We start from the raw sequence: 19,631 nt of genomic DNA on the forward strand, positions 1-19,631 counted from the left end.
CCCTAACACGGCAACAGTCTCCCCAAAGCCATCAAGAATTTCAACAATTGGATCACCTCCTGTGACGAGTTCCTGGCCTTCTCAAACACAACAATACAAGACCCAACCCAGTTTGTATACAGAAGAATTCTGTCTGAGGAAAAGCCACTGAAAACAACTGGAGCGCAAATGGAGAATGAGTCAGGACAATGCAGACAGGAACACATTCAAATCCGCGATGAGATGCTACCACCAAAAGGTCAGGACCACCAAACGTGCCACTCTGGTAGACTACATCAGTGTCAGCACCAACAGAAGCAAAGGAGTCTTCACCATGTGAAAGATTTCACCTCACCATCAGCCACTGTTAAGTTAATCACTCCCTTGCAATGCCTTTGTTACATATGAATATCATGGCCAAGAGTCCAAAACCTTATTGAATTGTTTATTTGATGAAATACACAGAAAGCACACAGTGATCCCTGTTGACTGCTCCAGATCCCGCAGCAACTGTCAAAATCTGGAATACTCAAACAGAACCCCGGAATGAACATTCCACAGTAGAACACAACAACCTCTAGAACATCCTCTCTCAATTTTTCAGCAACAAAATCACTGCCATTTACAGCAACTTCAGTCCACAACTAGACACAACAGACATCGCCAATTGCTTCCCTATCTTATCCAGAGAACCAGTGCTAACCACATGACATATCATCATCCCAAAAGAAACCTCCATCACCATGAAGTTCATCCAGCCAGGGGCCCTATTGGACCCCTGCCCCACCACACCTACTCCTACCAGCACAATGCTCACACCCATTCTGAATACCTCCACCTCTTCCGTGTCCTTCACAGATGCATGAAAACATGCACTGTCCTCCAAATTTTGAAAAAACCCTCCCCTGACCATTCAATGCTCGCGAACCACAGACCGATCTCCCTGCTACCATTCCCAGCCAAGGTCTTGGAGAAAATATCGAGAGATTCCGCACCCAGCACCTCAAGTAACCACCAACTCCTCAAGTCTACTCAGTCTGGTTTCAGATCCAACCACAGCATGGATATGGCCCTCATCGCTGCTATGGATTACATTGGCATGACTCTAGACAAAGGAGAAATGGGGACCCTCATCCTCCTCGAACCTCTGCACAGCTTTTGACACAGGCTCCCAAGCCATCCTCATCCAAAGCCTACATGATGTCGGAGTCCAAGGACAGGCACTCTGAAGGATCTGCTCCTTCCTGACTGGAAGAACCCAGTCAGGCAGCCTGGCACCATATACCTCAGACATCCCTGGCTTCATCTACGGCGTTTCGCAAAGATCAATCCTGAGGCCGACCCTTTTCAACACATACATAATCCATTAGCCAGAATCATCCTCTCTCACGATATCATCGTCGTCTCCTATGCCAACAACATGCAACTCATTCTGTCCCTCACGGACAAGATGCCTAGTAATCTGTTCAAGTTCAGTGCCTGCATGACTGAAATCACCCACTGGATGAAGACCAAGAGCCACATTTATGAAGCCATCTTGCTGCACTGTGTGAAAGGAAAAGGTCAGAAATGTGCCATATTTAACATTACATGCCACAATCCTCCCCTTTTGTTGTGCTGGCACCCTTTTGGCTGCCTAGCACCAACGAGGGCACCCTTACACTGTGGTGAAAGGGGGCCTGTGTTGTAGGCAGGATTATTTTTGTGCAGAAAAGGGCTCCTTCCTGGGGTGGCATTGTTTTATGCAGGAAGGGGCTGCTTCCTGCACAAGAATAATCCTCAGAGGCACTTTCATCTGTCTAAGTGTGCTGTAGAATGCAGCACACTTAGAAAGAGCAAACAACAAGGAGGAATGAAGATATTTCTCCTTGTTGCACCTCCCCTGGGAAGGCACAGCATTTTGCACATCCCCAGGTTTACCAGTGTTGGTAAATCTGGGAATGTGCTAAAATCCATGGATGGATGCTCCACCCATGAAATGCCTCCCTGAGGCAGAATAACGCAACGCAACAATTTGCGCTGTGTTGCGTTACTCTAGATTTATCAAGCGGTGCGGGGCCACACAAGGTGGCCTTGCATGGCTTGATAAATCTGACTTAGTAGTTCCAGCGCCTTTGCACCCGCTAGCGTGGTGTAAGGGTGACGCAACTTGTTTATAAATGTGACCCCAACTGTCCAAAGCTGATCACCGACAAGACTGAAATTGTGATCTTTGGGAAGAGCACATCCCCATGGAACTCTACCTGGAGGCAAACAGAGCTAGGACCGACACCCACACCCACCACCCATGCCAAGAACCTTTAATATAACAATTGTTCCATTTGACTCATTCAAAAGTGATTCCTTCTTATGTGTCTTAGAAGGAACCTAGAGGTACTCATACTTGTGCATGAGACTCAAATTAAATACAAAGAAGGCAAAACGCAAGAGTGATACAGTTTGCATCTTGTAATGTTTTGACTACAATCAAGTGTAGACACAGTGTTCCAATAGTGATTACATTTTCAAATAACATGGACAAAAGGTGCTGTACAATTCCCAATGGTTGAATGCATTGATTGATAAAATTCATAACATTGTTTGCATATGTCAGTGTAGAATGTCTTAAAGTTAAATTACTCATCACAACCAAGAGGGAGGGTTAGTCTGTGTTTCGACCCCCTGTGGCTGTTAGGGTCTCTTCAGACTACCAGGCCTATACCCAGTCAAGTGTTTCAGCGTGTGGGCATATTCTACAAGAACTAGTACTAATCCTCTTCATACTAAATGTGGCAACATTGGTCTCACACAGATGGAACCAGTACCAATATCGAGGCAAAATTTCCCAAATTGTGATTTCAATTTATTCTTCAACAAGGACGCGTGGGGGCGCATGGTCTGGCAAGCTGGCCATTCGGATATTCTGAGCCCGAGCTCCGCTGCCCCAGTCACTAATCCAAAGTACTCCTCTTTGTAGATATGCTTAAATGCCCGTTAACCGGGTCACTTGTACTCAGCTAATATTCCCCTACCCAGCGCTATCCAGCATGAAAGCTTTGGCATCCTGATGGCGGTGTAGCGGCTACTTTGATTCTGAGGTTATGTGATCAATTGGGACACCTGCAGAGCCCAACAGTGTTTGGGAGTGCCACAGAGAAGCCAGCGTGGCTGGAGAGGAGGCCAAGGGGGAGTCCCAGCAATGCCCAGGCTTGAAGGCTCAGCCAGAGGGTGAGCCGCGGCCTTGCTAGTATAGCAGCCTGTCTGGAGGAGGCAAGACGGGCTGGGCCTCATAGGACACCATTTTATTGGAGCTGGCTGTGGGAGTCCCCTGGAGGGGCATTGACTACATCTGAGCCCCCGAATGGTGCTGGGAGCCACAGGGAACAGCAGAAATCACTCAGCAGAGCGGCGCTGCCTGAAAGGGGTGGGGAGCCCATTGGGGACTGACTTTGGTCAGGGATCAGGCCTTGACCCCAGGAATGGGTGAACTGTTTTTGGGGCATTACTGGCCGGCAGTGCGAATCCTGGTGGTGGGGAAGTGTGGCGACGGCTGGCTCCCCTGGAAGAGTGGTGCCCTAATGGGTCTCCTGAGGGACAAAGGTGGCAGAGGGGAGCTGAGGGCTTTTGCCCTGGGCCCAGCAGTGGAGAAATCAGACGCAGAGAGCAGGTGGCAGTGGGAACCGTCCGCTGGGACACTTGGAGCCTTGTGGTGTTGCTCAGGGTATTAGGGGCTGGGCCCCTGCTATACAGAGGTGGCTACGGTGAGCTGACTGATTCGACCCCAGGCCCCAACAGCAGTGAGGCCGAACAATAAGGGTTGGTGATAGTGGACCCCCGGGACGATTGGACTCCTATTGTGCTGCACAAGGGTGGAGGAGAAGTGTCGGCATAAGAGTGTCATAGCGGAGACTGCAGATTCCATAGGTGACCTGGTGAGCCCACTGGGGAGTCTGGCATGACCTGATGCAGGAGACCGCCTGTGGGCCCGAACTTGATGTGTCTACAGAGGGGGCAGGTGATGCTGTGACTGAGGTGCAGCTGCTGTGAATTCTCCTGTGCCTGGATCCGCAAAAGCAGGGAGTGCAGAGAAAGTCAGGGCACATTGGTGGCCTGTGGGGGAGTCATCAGCGGGTAAGTAGACTGTGCAGGGTTGAGGAGATGTTGCCCCAAAGCCAAACATGGGGAAGGAAAAGGCAACTAATGGATAGCAGAGTAACACTCTTACTCAGTACACCCTACAGCAGGGCCTACCACAACATAGCACACATCAAATGCGGCTCCTGCCAGCAGACGCTGAGGAGGAACCTTTGAGATCTGCCTTACTGGAGGCAATTCAGGGGTCCCACACAGCCCTGGAGGGGAAGATACTCACTCTGGCAATAAAAGTGGGCCTCCTACATACTGAACTCTGCAAAGTTGTGGAGAGGGTGATGCTAGTGGAGCAATTGATCAACTAGTTGGGTACAGATGTCACCACCCTTAAAGAACAAGTTGCATGAGTCACAGCCACTACCTAGGTATTGGAAGAAAGGGCTGAGGATGCTAACAGCAGGTGATGCCACAATAATATGTGTCTAGTGGGTTCCTCAAATAAGCCGAGGAGCTACCGGCCGAGGATTTCTTGGTGGATTGGATTACCTACACCCTTCAGCCTTAGGGCTTATCACGTATGTTTGCGGTTCAGAGAGCACACTAGGCCTCGGTGATGAGGTCCCTGCTGGGAGTCACCCAAAAGCATTGATTGTGAGGACTTTTAATCATTGTGACAGAGACTGTATCCTTAGAGCGGTCCATGAGGAGGGGACATTGAAGGTTGAAAACTACAGTATTGACATTTTCCTGGATTACACCTTCAAGGTGTAGCCTCGGAGGAAGTTGTTTGTGGCAAAAGCTTTGAAACCTGGGACTGTCCTATATTTTATTGTTTCCAGCCAGGCTGCGTGTGGTTCCACAGGGGAAAACAAACTTCTTTTAGAGGCCTGAGGATATCTGGGTGTAGCTGGATCGATTGGACAAGATGCTGCAAACAAGGTACGAGCTGAGGGCAGTGATTTGGGAGGCCCGGATCCGTCGTAACTTGCAAGATCAGCCTTCGACTAGGAGCTGCGCCGCATTTCGAATTATTGTGCAGCATGATGGTACTTTGGTGGCTGAGCAGATGGACTGCACTGACTTGCTCCATGCTCAGGGAGGAGGCGACTCGGGTGCTGTTCTGTCTCCATCAGAGGCTGCAGCCATCCAGTTGGAGTGAGATTGAACACTGACATTTGTAGGGTGTGACTATTTGTGGACCTGGTGCGTAAGTACATTTTGGAGTTGGGAGGGATGAGGTGCAGTGCTGCAGCCAAAGAACCAGAGCGTCTAAAGGGTGATCTGAGAAGGACCCTAATGATATGACCCGGACCTGTATTGTTTTAAATCGACTCTCCGGGGGCGGGGCGATTTACGGCACATAACGACAGCCAAAGTGAGACCTGGTGTGAAACTCTGCCCTGCGTTGGGTGGGGGTAGCACCAGACTGGCTCGCTCTAGGTAGCTGTGTGAAGATTAAGCTCTAGTGTCTTGGAGAGAGTGTCGACCAGTTAGAACACAAGGGGTTATGGACAGGGTGCCTGTGTTCTTTTTGGCACAGGATGGTGGGCAGTCACGTTGTGTTATGTTGTTGTTATGTGTTTGCCCGGGGAGGGGGGTCTAGGAGGGTTGCAGGGGTATTTTGTTTTCATTTTGGCTATGGTACAGAATATGTTGGAGGGTTCTCAGCAAGTGCACACATTCCATACGTATGGGGAGGGGGAGGAGCAAGACTCAAGATGGGAACAGTCTTGAGTGCCTAGGGACCAGCTGGTGCATTTATTAAGTCAGATGCGGACCTATAAGGTAGACACATGGAAACCCTGAGGCCTGGGGAGTTATGTGGAAAGGCACTGGGTGCTATCTTACCTAAGGCGCTCTGGAGTGAGTGTAGCCTGCTATCTGGAAACACACTTTATAGAGGAATAGGAAGACAAATTGAGGAAAAAGTGGAGAGGTCAATAGATATCTTCCACAAATTCATCATATGCCTGACGAGTGGTGGTGTGGTTGGCTCCAGGGGGCCCTTTCAACTGCTGAACTTGGAATTAGTTCTGAATGGGTGTTATGTTCTAGTGCAGGGTACTTTGGATGGTGTGGGTATAACTGTACTGAATGTATATGCCCCCAACGTGGACCCGCATGATGGATTATACAGCAGACCTCCTCCCATGGGTCAGGGACTCCAATCTGGACTCAGATATGGACTTGTGCTCACAAAACTTGGTATGACAGAGACACTGGGGGTTTGTAGGGATATCTGGAGGGAAATGTACCCGGCTCAGAAGGAGTATTGTTGTCACTGCACTACCCATTGCACCTACAGTAGGTTAGACCTAGCCCTGGAATTGCAGAAATGCGGGCCGACATACACACGGCTACCTATTTGGGCAGATATCTGTCAGACCACTCCCCTCTCCTTCTGGAGTGAACAGCGATATGCCTCCAGGCGGGACTGAGAAGCTGCCGATTGCCAGCAGATGCCCTGCTAGATGCACCATTTAGGCAGACACTAGGGGAGGCACTTACAGAGTACGTAGAGGTTAACTGGGGCTCCACGGGTAGTAGAAGTACCAAATGGGAGGCATTAAATGCGGTTCTCGGAGGGGAGTGTCTGAGCACAGCTTATGGTATCAAATGGCAACTGCACGGAGAGATTGTAGATATTGAGATTAATGGAGGCCCAATGAGGGTAAACTGGCGCAGGGGAGGTAGGTGAGACCATAATGACGCTTCAGAGACTATTGGGAGACTCCTGGGATAGACTTGACAAGCTTACATGGAGGGAACACAGGTAGCATTTACACCAAGAGGGTTATAAACCCAGGAAGCTGCTGGCCTGGCTGGTCAAACGTGAAGTAGGCTGGGCGCCTATGCTAGCACTCCAGAAGCGGGATGGGTTGCTAGCCACATCCCAGAAGGTTATTATTGATACTCTGGGGGAATACCTGCATGTGCTGTATGGAGGGGTACAGGATGTAGATATCTTGGTGGTTGATAGGTATCTAGACCGGGTGGACCTGCTGATTTGCTTTGCTTGATGAGGAAGGAGATGGAGGTTTACATCACTCTTGAAGAGTTGAAGGATGCACTAGGTAAGATGAATAGGGGGAAAGCGTCAGGATTCGATGACTTCCTGGTGGAATTTCAACAGCCGGATGTGGCACAGTTGGCAGAACCACTGCAGGAAGTGTTTCGGGAGGTGATGGGTGGGGTGGGTGCCTACCTTTCACACTCAGAGAGGGAGTGATCTGCATGGTGCCACTGCCAGGGGGTGATGCAATGAGTCCATCATCCTATAGACCACTCACCATGCTTAATGTGGGTGCCAAGGTACTATGTACAATTTTGGCTGAAAGACAGGGAGGGGTGGTGGGATCCCTGATGCATAAGGACCAATGTGACTTTTATGCCGGGGTTCAGCACAGCCCTTAATTTGAGGAGACTGGCACATGTGATGCACTCAGTGAGACAGAGTGGGAAAGAGTTGGTGTTGGCATTGGTGAATATTACCAAGGCCTTGAAAGACTTGAATGGACTTACTTAATGCAGGTACTCCAGAGGATGTGTTTTGGGCCCCATTTCTGCAGTTGGGTGAGGCTGCTGTACATGGCCCCTGGGGCCAGAGTGTGGAGTGTTTTTTTAGGAGTGGGAGTTGAGACGGGGTACACGTCAGGGCTGCCTGCTGTACCCACTCCTTTTTGCTATGGCGCTGGAGCTTCTGGTGGTGTGGCTTCATAATGAGATGGGGGCTTTAGTATCAGTGTGGGGGACTCCACACACCTTTTCTCCCTATATGCAGACAATGTCTTATTTGGTTTATAACATCCCACCGAAGTGGTGCCAGTGCTACTAGCACAGTTGATGGATTCTGGGGTGATACCAGGATTAAGGATTAACGGACGTTAATCCGGTGCTTAATGAGACTCCAGAAAGGGATCTGGGGCCAGATGTATCAATTTTCCCAATAGCGATTACCTAATTGTGATTTTTTGCAAATCACAATTAGGTAATCACTATTTGAATGTATGAAACTCCAGGGGTTTCATTTAGCGATTCCCAACGGCTTGCAAATCCACCCATCTCATTAACAGTCATGAGGTAGGTCCCAATTTGCGACCCATTATGAATGACTACAATCACAGGGATGGTGGCCCGCTGGGTTCAGCAGACCACCATGTCTGTGATTGCTTTTAAATATAGCAATCTTTATTATTTTTTTTTTAATGCAGCCCGTTTTCCCTAAAGGAAAACGGATGCGTTTAAAAAAGAAAAATGAAAAGTTTTATTTTTTCAGAGTAGGCCTGCTCGTAAAAAAATGGTTTTGCCTGCATTCACAAAGGGGAAGGGGTTCCTTGGGGACCCCTTCCTGTTTGCGAATGGGTTACCACCTACTCAAAGTAGGTGGTAAAATGCAAATATTTAGCAACTGCATTTTGGTTACAAAATCTTCTTACATACCACTGCGATTCGCTATCAGGAAGCGATGCCCTTGACATGCCCCTTCCTAATACCGAATCAGTATGTAGTCGCAATTCCAATTTGCGATTCGGTAACAAGTTACCAAGTCACAAATTGGGATTCAGACATACCAAAATGCATTTTTGCGATTGCAAACAGCCCATCGGCCCGTTTGTGATCACAAAATGCATGATACATCTGGCCACTGGTCCCAGTGGGTCTGAGATGGGAGACTAAGACGTTACGATACCTTAGGGTTATGGTGGGACACTCGATGGACAGTCAGTACAGTATTGACACATTGGTGAGCGGACTGAGGAACTTGGTTCAGTTTTGGAACTCGCTGCCGCTGTCTGTGGCTGGCAGAATCGCAGTGGCAAAAATTGTGTTCCTTCCCGAGTGTCTCTATATTTTTCAGAATGCACTGTATACTCAACCATGTAGCCTTTTTAGAACTCTTGACAGACTTATGACCTCTCTGGTGTGGGCTGGGAAGAGGAGCCGGTGGCGCTCTCACTCCTCAGGCAGGATCTTCTAGAGGGAGCCATGGGCCTCCTGAATTTGGAACTTTACTATTATGCTTCTAAACTACAGCACGCAACACATTGGGCAGCAGAGGAGGACATTTGGGAGAAAAGATTGTTGTGAGGCACCTATGGCACCTATTCATTGTTGACACTACTTATGCAAGGGTCCCAGGTGCTGGGGATGTGCCTTCCCTGATACAACAGGTTGCAGAAGTGTGGGATAGAGTGGTGACCAGAGTCTTGAAGAGGTCACCCTTTGATAGGGATCTCGTCACTTGGACGCTGTTACCCTTATCACATCTCCGATGACTGGTCAGTAGTGCAATAGAGGGAAGATGTGAGACATTGAATGAACTCTACCCGGGGGAGAAGTTCCTTACTTTTGTGGAGGCAAGAGAGGCCTTCGCAGAGGTGAGGGGTTTATTTTTGCAGTATGCTAAATTAGCGAGCACTGCAAGAGAAATCTGGACGAATTTCCCGAACACGCTCAAACAGGGCTTAATGCTGGCAGCCACTATGGTGAGACATCTGGAGACACACCTCTATGGATCGCTTAAGATAAACAGGTTCAGGACTGAGCCCATGGGGTGCCAGACATGGGCGGGCAGAACTTGGCAGAACCCTTGACTGACAAAGAGTGGCATGCTTCTTACATGTTGGTGAAACTAATTTCATGTAATGCTAGGTTTAAGCCGGTGCACTTTATGTTCATCACACATATCTAACACCTGTTAAATTAGAAACTGATTTAGAGTTTGGCAGTTGAGGTTCCTTCATCACAAACGTGATGGCTATCTTGTCCTCAGTATTACTATTCCATTATGTCCTATGGAAATCGTAAAACGGTGGGCGGGATATCTGTCACGTTTGTGACAGAGTAACCCTTCCAGCACAATCTCAATCAGGCCCTTAGTCGGATGTACCGAGACAGAAGTGCAGACTGCCTGAGATATGGAGGGGAGGGCACGTCATTCTTACATATGGCATGGACTTGTCCCATTTTGCAACCATATTGGTTGTCTGTGGTTACACAGCTGCAGGTGGTGACAGCACTGGCAGTTGACATAACAACATAGGTGTGTTTGCTGGGCATTGTTAATCGACCACGAGCGGGCATGATGCACTGGAACTTTCTACAGTTGGCTATAGCGCTGGCCAGGAGGAGGGTGGCTATGGAGTGGCTGAGCACGGGGGCCTTTTCAATCTCGCTATGGAGTAAAAACGTCACAGAGTTGGCATTAGGGAAGGAGGGGCACATGACACTCACTAGACAGGATGATAAACAGCAGGATGATTTAGATACTTGGCCCACATTGCTGGATGCCATGCAGATGGACAGGGATGGTGTAGTGAGATGGGGTACTGAACGATCTGATACACAGAGGCAGCAGCTGGAGGGCAATGGGAGAGTGGCCCATCCTTGAGGGTTCTTTGAGGTGTAGATAGGGACTGTATGGTAGGGAACGGGGGCCTACGACATGTTCTGGGGGTTGAGATGTTTCTGTGGTTGGTGATTGCTAATACAAATTGTGTAACAGTGAGAGGAGAAAGGGGTGAGACTGGGAAATGGGGACAGAAGGTTCGAATTCTTGTGGTTCACTGGAATCAAAGATGAAATGCACACTGAGTTAATGTAATATTTGATGTATCATTTTTGGTTATTGAGGGATGTACTGCAATTGTGGCCCGCAGAGGTCGGCACATCCCTCACCACGACAGATCACGCCTGATACCTCTGCATCATCCTGGACAGAAAACTATCCATGAAGAAACAAGTCGGCGCAGTCTCATCTGCCTGCTTCCACACCCTTTGCATGTTCCGCAACATCTTCAGGCGGCTCCCAGCAGAAACCGTAAGGACCGTCAGGCAGGCCCTCATCACCAGCAGACTGCACTACAGTAACATGCTCTACGTAGGAATCACAGCATGCCTCTTGAAGAGACTCCAGAAAATACAAAACTCAGCTGCAAGACTCGTACTCGACCTCCCCAGAAGGACCCACATCGCACTCCATCTCAAAAAATTTAACTCGCTCCTGATTCAAAAGTGATGCAAGTTCCAGATGCTGACCCACAGCTACAAGGCCCTGCACAATGAAGGACCAGCATACATCAACAAACGCCTGACCTTCCACCAACCGACCAGACACCTCCGATCAGCTTCCCTCTCCCTTACAGACACACCATGGATCAGTTGATCCAACAGCGGAGGGCTCTCCTTCTCGCACGTGGCAGTCAAGGCTTAGAAAAACCTCCCCCTGCACCTCAGGACCATACCGTCTCTCCAGCAATTCAGAAGAGAACTAAATACCTGGATGTTCGAATGATCATTCCTCCATGAAGCAGTGTAAAGCTCCAGCGCCTCAAGACCCTCATGAGTGATTTCCCACGCTCTATAAATATTTGATTGATTGTGCAATTGATATTTGTGTATTTGTGGCTCTATGTGACCATGGCAACGGACTTGTTTCACAAAACCTACACGGCTAGTAAAATGTTTTTAAAAAAAAGAAAAAACAAGAACGCGGTTGAACTAATCTTACTTCATTGGGTACCACTGAAGTGTGGAGATACATAAAGGTGATCATTGACAGCAAGCTCAACATGACCGTCCAAGTCCATGCCATCACTGCTTCATGCTTCCTTATCCTAAAGATGCTGAGGAAGATTTTTAAACAGCTCCTAATCAGCTCCTGGACAACCATAATGAAAGCCCTGATCACAAGCAAGCTGGACTATGGGAACACCCTCTATGCCAGGACCAACAACAAAACTCACCAGAACCCGGGCACACCATTCAGAACCCGGGATCCAGGCTCTTCCTCAACCTCCCATGCCACAATCACATCACAGCACAACCTGAAGAAGCTCCACTGGATTCCCAATCACAAACTAGCACAATTCAAACTCCTCACCCATACATTCAAGGCGCTAAATACCAATGACCCAGCATACCTCAATAATTTAATCTGCTTTCACAAAGCTTACAGGCACCTCCCTTGTCCGATCTCCTACTTGCACAGATCCCACACATCAGGAAACCTAGATTCTCCTACATCGCTCCTAAACCATGAAACAACCTGAAGCTATATATAAGAGCCTTCTCCTCCTCACTTCTTAAGCTGAAGACCGGGATTTTTGAGTAGTCTCACAAGGCCCTAGATGTGCCTATGCATGCACAATTCTCAGTGCCAGGATACCCTCAAGGGTGGTCGTAAGCTCTATACAGATCTACATAACATACCATATCATCTCTCTAGAGCGCTCTGACACTTTTTGAGGCCTGGTTCACTGTAAAGAAAATTCTGTGAATAAATAAATAAACTTCAGCAGCCACAATCCAAATGCCAACCTTCAAAATTCAATTCACAAAGTAACATGTCACTGGGCAATCTAAACATGAGGTCACAGGCATCTATCAACTCAGTGTCACTAGTAAAGTGCAGTATTAAATATTGTATTCTCTTGCATTCAGACACGCCGGTGAAACACTGTACCCATTAAAAACAAAATAGTGGAACGGTACACACAGCAAATCAAAGACATTGTTACCACTGAATGCTTCTTGGGTAATTCTCTCACTTATGCTATTGAAAATGCTTTCAGGTGGAGACTACACCAGTGGTTGTATGCATTGATTGATAAAATTCATAACAGGGAATCATATGTCAGTATAGAATCCCTCGATATTAAGTTACACGTAACAACCAAGGAGTGCTTGTTGACAGTTCGACCCCATGTGACTGTCGACAGAGTCTTCTGACAACCAGGCCTATCCCTGTCAAATGTTTCAGTGCCAGTGTATTCTTTAAGAACCAGTACCAATCCTTTTCATAGTAAATGCAGCAATGCTGATCTCATACAGATTGACCCAGTACCAATATTGAGGGAAAATTGGCCAAATTGTGATTTCCTTTTTTTTTCAACAGGAACACCGTGGAGCTAATCTTACTTCGTTTTGGTACCAAAGAAGTGTGGAGAGACAGAGGGGTGATCATCGACAGCAGCAAACTCAACATGACCGCCTAAGACAATGCTGTCACTGCTTTATGCTTCCATTCCTTGAAGATACTCTTTCAAATGGCTCCCAATCAGCTCCTGGGCAGGAGTCACATATGCCCTGATCACAAGCAAGCTGGACTACAAGAACAATCTCTATGCCAAGATCAACAAAAAAACTCACCAGAAGGTTGCAGACCACTCAGAACTTGCTGTCCAGAATGATTCTCAACCTCTCGTGCCGCACAAACATTACACCACAACTTGAAGGAGCTCCACATTCACAAATGGGCACAATTCAAACTCCTCACCCACACTTTCAAGGCAGTACATTACAGTGGTCTAACATACCTCAACAACCGCATCTGCTTTCACAAACCTTACAGGCACTCCTGCTCATCTGGACTCGTACTTGCACAAATTTCACACATATGAAAATCCAGATTCTCCTACATCGCTTCTAAAGCGTGGAACAACCTGAAGCTATACATAAGAGCCTCCTCCTCAATTCTTGAAGCTGAACACCTGTTTTTTCTAGTAGGAGTCACAAGGCCCTAGATGTCCGTATACTCACACCTTCTCAGTGCCAGGATACCCTCTAGGGTGATAGGGAGCTCTACAAATCTGCAGAACATAACATCTCTGTAGCACGCTCTGATGAGTTTGAGACCTGGTTAACTTAAAAGAAAATTCAGTAAATAAATGAGCTTCAGCAGCCACTACCCAAATGCAAACTCTTAAATTCCATTCACAAAGTAATTTGCCACTGGGCAATCTAAACGTGAGGTCACAGGCATCTATCAGCTCAATGTCACTAGCAGAGCAAATATTAAATAATTACATTCTCTCACATTCAGACACTCCTGGTGGAATGCTGTCCCCATTAAAAACAAAACAGTGGAACTGTACAAAGAGCATATCCCAGATATTGTTATCACTGACGGCTTCTTGGTGCATTCTCTCACTTATTCTACCGAAAATTCTTTTGGGTGGGGACTACACATAATTATTCATAGGGTTCAGTTGCTTGTATCAAGTGTCAATCATTTTTTGGTGATCCAGTGCCCTACACTTTTCATGAAGACAGTGTACTGTAAAGCTCAATGCACAGTCAGCCAGGTCAAAGGTCATGTAATTTCACTTCCTCAATTCCTATCTGCAATTAATGGGTGTGTATGTTACTTCTGTTACTCGAATACTTTCTGTCAAATGACACCACTGCTAAGGAGATGGATCTGGGAGCTGCCCAGAGACTCAATACAGTTTAAAAATGTTGTTATTGTAAAATAACTCAGAAAATTTGAGCCTTACCAGCACAGACGTATATATTAGTGTTGGCCCTCTCCACCAGAAAGTTTGCCATCAATCCTGGGGGAAATGCAACTTGTAGAGCAGTTCTTGTTATCAAGATATAATAAATTCAATTTTCCTCTTTTTTTGTGAAGCCAACAAAATATAGTAACTTGGGTCAGTGTTTTTTTAACTGTTATACCGTATCGCCTTTCCATTTCAGTCCCTGGAGCTGGGATTTAAGGACCTTTTGTAAAGTTTCTATTTAATAATTCTTTAGAAGGGGCGAGTGGAAGGTTTCCATTAGGGTTGTTAGATACAGTCCAAATGTTCGCTGGGCCAGATCCAAGTCTGCTGTTAAGGGCTTTATCGCCAGATCTCAACCATATCCAGTGGGTCTGGCTTAGCTGTTTCTGCGAATCTTGTTCAATACGTTTCATTTCCAGGAAACGTGGTTTGCATTAGCCCTATCACATGTGCCCTGTACTGAGAAAGGGAGATGGTGCAATTGTACCCTCAGCACCCTTAGCTCAACGTGTTTCAAATTCATCCGAAATAATTGTTGGAAAGCTTGGAAGCATATAAGCAAGAATGCGGAACCAAAGCTGCAGCATGAGCACAGCATGGGCACTAATTGACTAAAATGCCAAGGTGAGCGGAAGTGACCTCACACACAATATTAAACCATCTCAATTACACCAAATGATTGACCCGTTCTTCCAACCTTCTGTTGCTTACAAAGTCTTATTGACTGCTGAGGGGGGTAGGGAAAGGGCAGCGAGTGAAAACTACAGAAGATAAACAGGACTGTTAGAACTGTTTACATTTTAGATCTGGTAGAGCTGTTCCACATATCTCTTAATAAACAAAAAAATACATTTAGAGGAGCTTTTGGTAAGCCCTCTTCAGCCATTGCTTGCTGGAGGAATCATATACATTTTGGATTTGCCCCTAGTGCCCGATTGCCAAACAGACAAAGTAGGCACCGGCCTATCAGCCCCACTCCTTTTAGGGGCCCCACGACAAGGGATCAAAATAATATTGATTTGATCTTGAAAGAAAATTACAGTGAAGCTTGCTTGAATTGTTTCCGAAAGAAAAAAATGAGTCAACTCAAAGAAACAAAAGCTTTACATTAAACTCTCTATCGAGAAAATACTGTATTAATGTAATGTACCCACTAACAACTTAAAGTACATAAACCATAGACATCAGATTCACATGAGTTTGTCTCTTAAAAGTTCATCTTCTGTCAGCTGTCAGTTTGTAAAAACATTTGGTGCAAACTATGTACGTGTAATGTTTAGTTTTGTGTAATAAAATTGGTTTATTAAAATTGTTGGTTGGTAAAATAAAAAATGTATTAGGAGATCATTTGCAAGGGATGCCTTAAAATTCCGACTGCCTAGGGGTCTCCACAGGGTTTAATCCGGCACTGAAATTCAGCCCACAGGGCAGCATACATAGAGGGATTGGCTGCTGGTCAGTCCCTTCAGCCATTGCATTTCCAGGTCTGAGTTCTGACAACTTAGCTATCAAACAGCACCTGTTGCTAACATTGTTCAAAGAGTGAACTTTGTGTCAGTCCCTTTCATCTAGTTTATTTCCTTGGCTAACCTCTTTCAGTCTTTGGTTTGAGGTTTTCTCAATCAAGTACTGGTCAGTCCACTGAAGTATTCACTCTCACCTAATCCTATTGGCTGTTTGGTTAAAGCCTTCCACTCAAGTGCTTGCGTCAAAGTGCACGAGGCACTACTTTAAAACCAAAGCCCTGTGTCTGCTCCTGCTGGCATATTAAGCCAATACCTACTTGATTTGCCAATCCTTGTTTCTCCTGCTGCCTTCATGACCCCTGACCCCAGGAGCGTCAAGGGCAGTGACAGGAGTACCGAAGGTCAAGTCAGATGTAGCAACATAACATCAGCCTTGCTATTATCACCATTTGTGCACTAAAAAATTAAAATAACATGAAAAATACTTTTAAGCTTTGTTTTTCATTAACGTCAGCTGGTTCATAGCAGAAGGTCCAGTCACACCCTCGGTTTCCCTATGGTTAGCTATCCTATGAGCAACACTTTTTATCTAATAAGAAGTAGGTCAGCGATTTCGAGTTTGACAAGATGGCTAGAATTGTGAACCTTTCCTGGAGCAGAGCTTGAGCATCCGTCTTTGGAACTCCAGACCATATTGGAGGGTGTATGGAAATAGGTGCTTCAGTCAGGAGTAACATTACCATCATAATCCACATTCCTCATCCCATTGCTCACTTAATGCACTAGTGAGGCTACGCCTTCATCCAGGCACCCATACCAAGCATCATTTATTTTATTTCTATACCACAGACCTATCTCTTTAACTATTAAAGGCGATTCGAGACATACCTCTTCCTGTTTCTATTTTGTGCATTTGAAACAAGCAGCTTGCTGGATTTCCATGGTGTTTTGGCCCATGGGCACTGGAGTTGGCCGTCTGCATTTGATTCATTGTACGTGGGCATGCGAGAAGCAAGTATGCACTAACTTTATACAAAAATTCATGTTGTTGACAATCAGCTTTACTTGGGCCCACTTCGGTCTCATTTAATCAGGTAACCTTGAGGTGGTGCTTGGTGATTGCCCGAGCATGTTTTCTTTTTAGCAGTGGGGCCCACCTGTTTTTCTGGAAAAGCCTGCAGCTTTCTGTGGTGTGGTTGCTCGTTTAATCTGGTGTTCTCAGTGCTTAATTTGTGAACAAAGAGGTGCCGGTGCCCAAAGCCCTCCCCTTAAACACACGGTCCTGCAATTAAATGTGGGAACATGGAATAATGAGGCCGCGTAATCCGGAAGCCATCTCTGGCCTCTTCAATACATATAAAGCCACTCCCTGCCCCTTCAGCTCACTCTTGCAGCTTTCTACTTTCTCCCATTGTGAAGCTTTTTCGTTTTTTCCGTCCTCCGTCTTTCCCATATGTCTTTTGCTCGCAGGAAATGCTTGAGGCAGAAGAATAAGCCCCGGCCCTCAAAAATAAGTGCCGGTGCTCAGCACCAGAAACAACAAGCACAAATTAAGCCCTGGGTGTTCTACTTCTTGGCAAGAACCACCTTTGAAGGCAAGAAGAACTGGCAATGCAGAGTCCTGCTGCCGATATCAAGCACTTCGGTTTCTTGGCTGTCCAGAGGCCTGACTTGGTATCAAGCATATTTCAGCCAGGACAGTTGTTATTCATTCTTTTTGGATCCCACTTTGCATTTAAATCATTAAATACTTAATTTATGACGTTGTACTTGTGTAATGTGACAGTGGGAATCCTGGGAGGATGCGGACTTCTTTGCAATTCTGACACCTTCAGTTAAAGCGTTCACGGAGGGCCAATCTTCCTTGTAGAGGTTTTCATGACTCAGCAAGTACTTATTTTGACAGCTGTCAGTGGCTCTTTCAAGAGTACTTCTGATGGCAGAAACGACGCCATACAAGTAGATTCAGCTTATACTCAGATCTATTTGTGAGTGTTTCTCAGATAGCTGGATAATCAAACAATGGACCAGTCTCCTCTGATTCGTTCATCAGAGTGATCACAAATGTCGTGTAGTTCTCCATATCTATCTATCTATCTATCTATCTATCTATCTATCTATCTATCTATCTATCTATCTATCTATCTATCTATCTATCTATCTATCTCTCTATGCAATGAATAGATAGATAGATAGATAGATAGATAGATAGATAGATAGATAGATAGATAGATAGATAGATAGATAGATAGATAGATAGATAGAAATCTCCAAGGACTCCTGTCCCAGTACACAACCTTCACCTCCGGGCAAATCCAGAAAAACTGCACAATCCGGTACACAAACTTGCTATTAAAAGGGTTTTCTTTATTTCAATAATTATAAAGTGCAAAGTGCGAGGTGCCGCATAAAGAGACCTGGCCTATGCATTTCGGTAAAAGCCTTCGACTGGGCCATATATATATATGAAAGAAAAGATGTCCTGATCTGCGTGTTACAGCGCACTTAATTCTCCGGTGGTGCTGGTTTGAGGCAGGACAACCATATTTTCAGAAAACAAGATTCTCTTTCTGTTTTAGCAAGAGAAAACCGCACTCTGTCGTTGTACCAAAAATACCTTAACTTTTAATACATTAGTGAGATCATAAACAAACAAACAGGAATCCCCTGACGCGTTTCGGTCTCACCGGACCTTGTTCACAGGTGTTTCCTGTGTGCTAATTTCGGCGCTTTAAATAAAGTACTCCAAAGTAACAGAAAAAATACTCAAGTTACACCACTTATCAAGGGTTACTCCATAACATCACTAAATATATATACTTTAACAAAGAAAAATTAAACGTTTTTCTATATACATATTTACCAAATTGTAACAGTGTTTTAACTACAATCCAAGGTGTTTTTCACTGAGTTCCACATTGCATTCTGGTATATGTAGTTTATAGCATTTCATTGAATCAAATTATTTTTAATTATATGTCATAAAATCTTGTTTCAGCGACTAATGGAGACTTCAAAACAATTTCTGAGATGTGTTAACAAAATATAGGGGCCCTCATTAGTTTTTAATTTATATTCACATTGGATTCATATTCATGTATTGCATGTTACCTACCATAGCACAATCCCCAAAGTTTCTTTTAAACAAGGCCCTCACTAAATCCTGCACCTCTGATGTAAGAAAATTAATGTTGGGTATTATTCCTTCAGTAGATTTATATTGATAGCGCCAAAATTGTATGTCTCTCTGACAAATGACAACGGGAAAGAAAGCATCTTATCAATTGGTGGAAATGACATAAAATAAATGAATGGCAACATCTTATGAGCTATGACATATATATATATATATATATATATAGAGAGAGAGAGAGAGAGAGCGAGCCACACGTTCACCCCTTTTCTACAGGAAATATCTCTTGGTAGAAATTCCAGTTCATACCTTCAAACATGAGGTCGAGGGCTTCACAATAAAGGCTCAATTTATAGAATCTTTTACATACCAAAGTGAAGCAGAAACGTGTGATCTGCTACCCTTAAAGTCTCATTCCGATTAAAAGAATTAGGATCTACGTATATCTACAGATGTAGATGACAATGTATAAAATCGGCCATGTGTCTAGACCTTGTACGGTCATAAGTTTAATTAAGTGGTGGAAACATCAGCATGTGATAGAGACCAGTAGAGGAGTGGTAATCGGAACGTTGACAGGACTTCATCTAAGAAAACTTTACATAGTGTTGGTAAATCATCATTAAATAGCAAAACAAGAATAGAGAGGATACATTTGTATAGCAGCACAAGATGTAAATACGCAAACTTATCTGTTAA

The sequence above is a fragment of the Pleurodeles waltl genome, chromosome 1_1 (genome assembly GCF_031143425.1).
Source record: "Pleurodeles waltl isolate 20211129_DDA chromosome 1_1, aPleWal1.hap1.20221129, whole genome shotgun sequence".
Lineage (NCBI taxonomy): Eukaryota > Metazoa > Chordata > Amphibia > Caudata > Salamandridae > Pleurodeles > Pleurodeles waltl.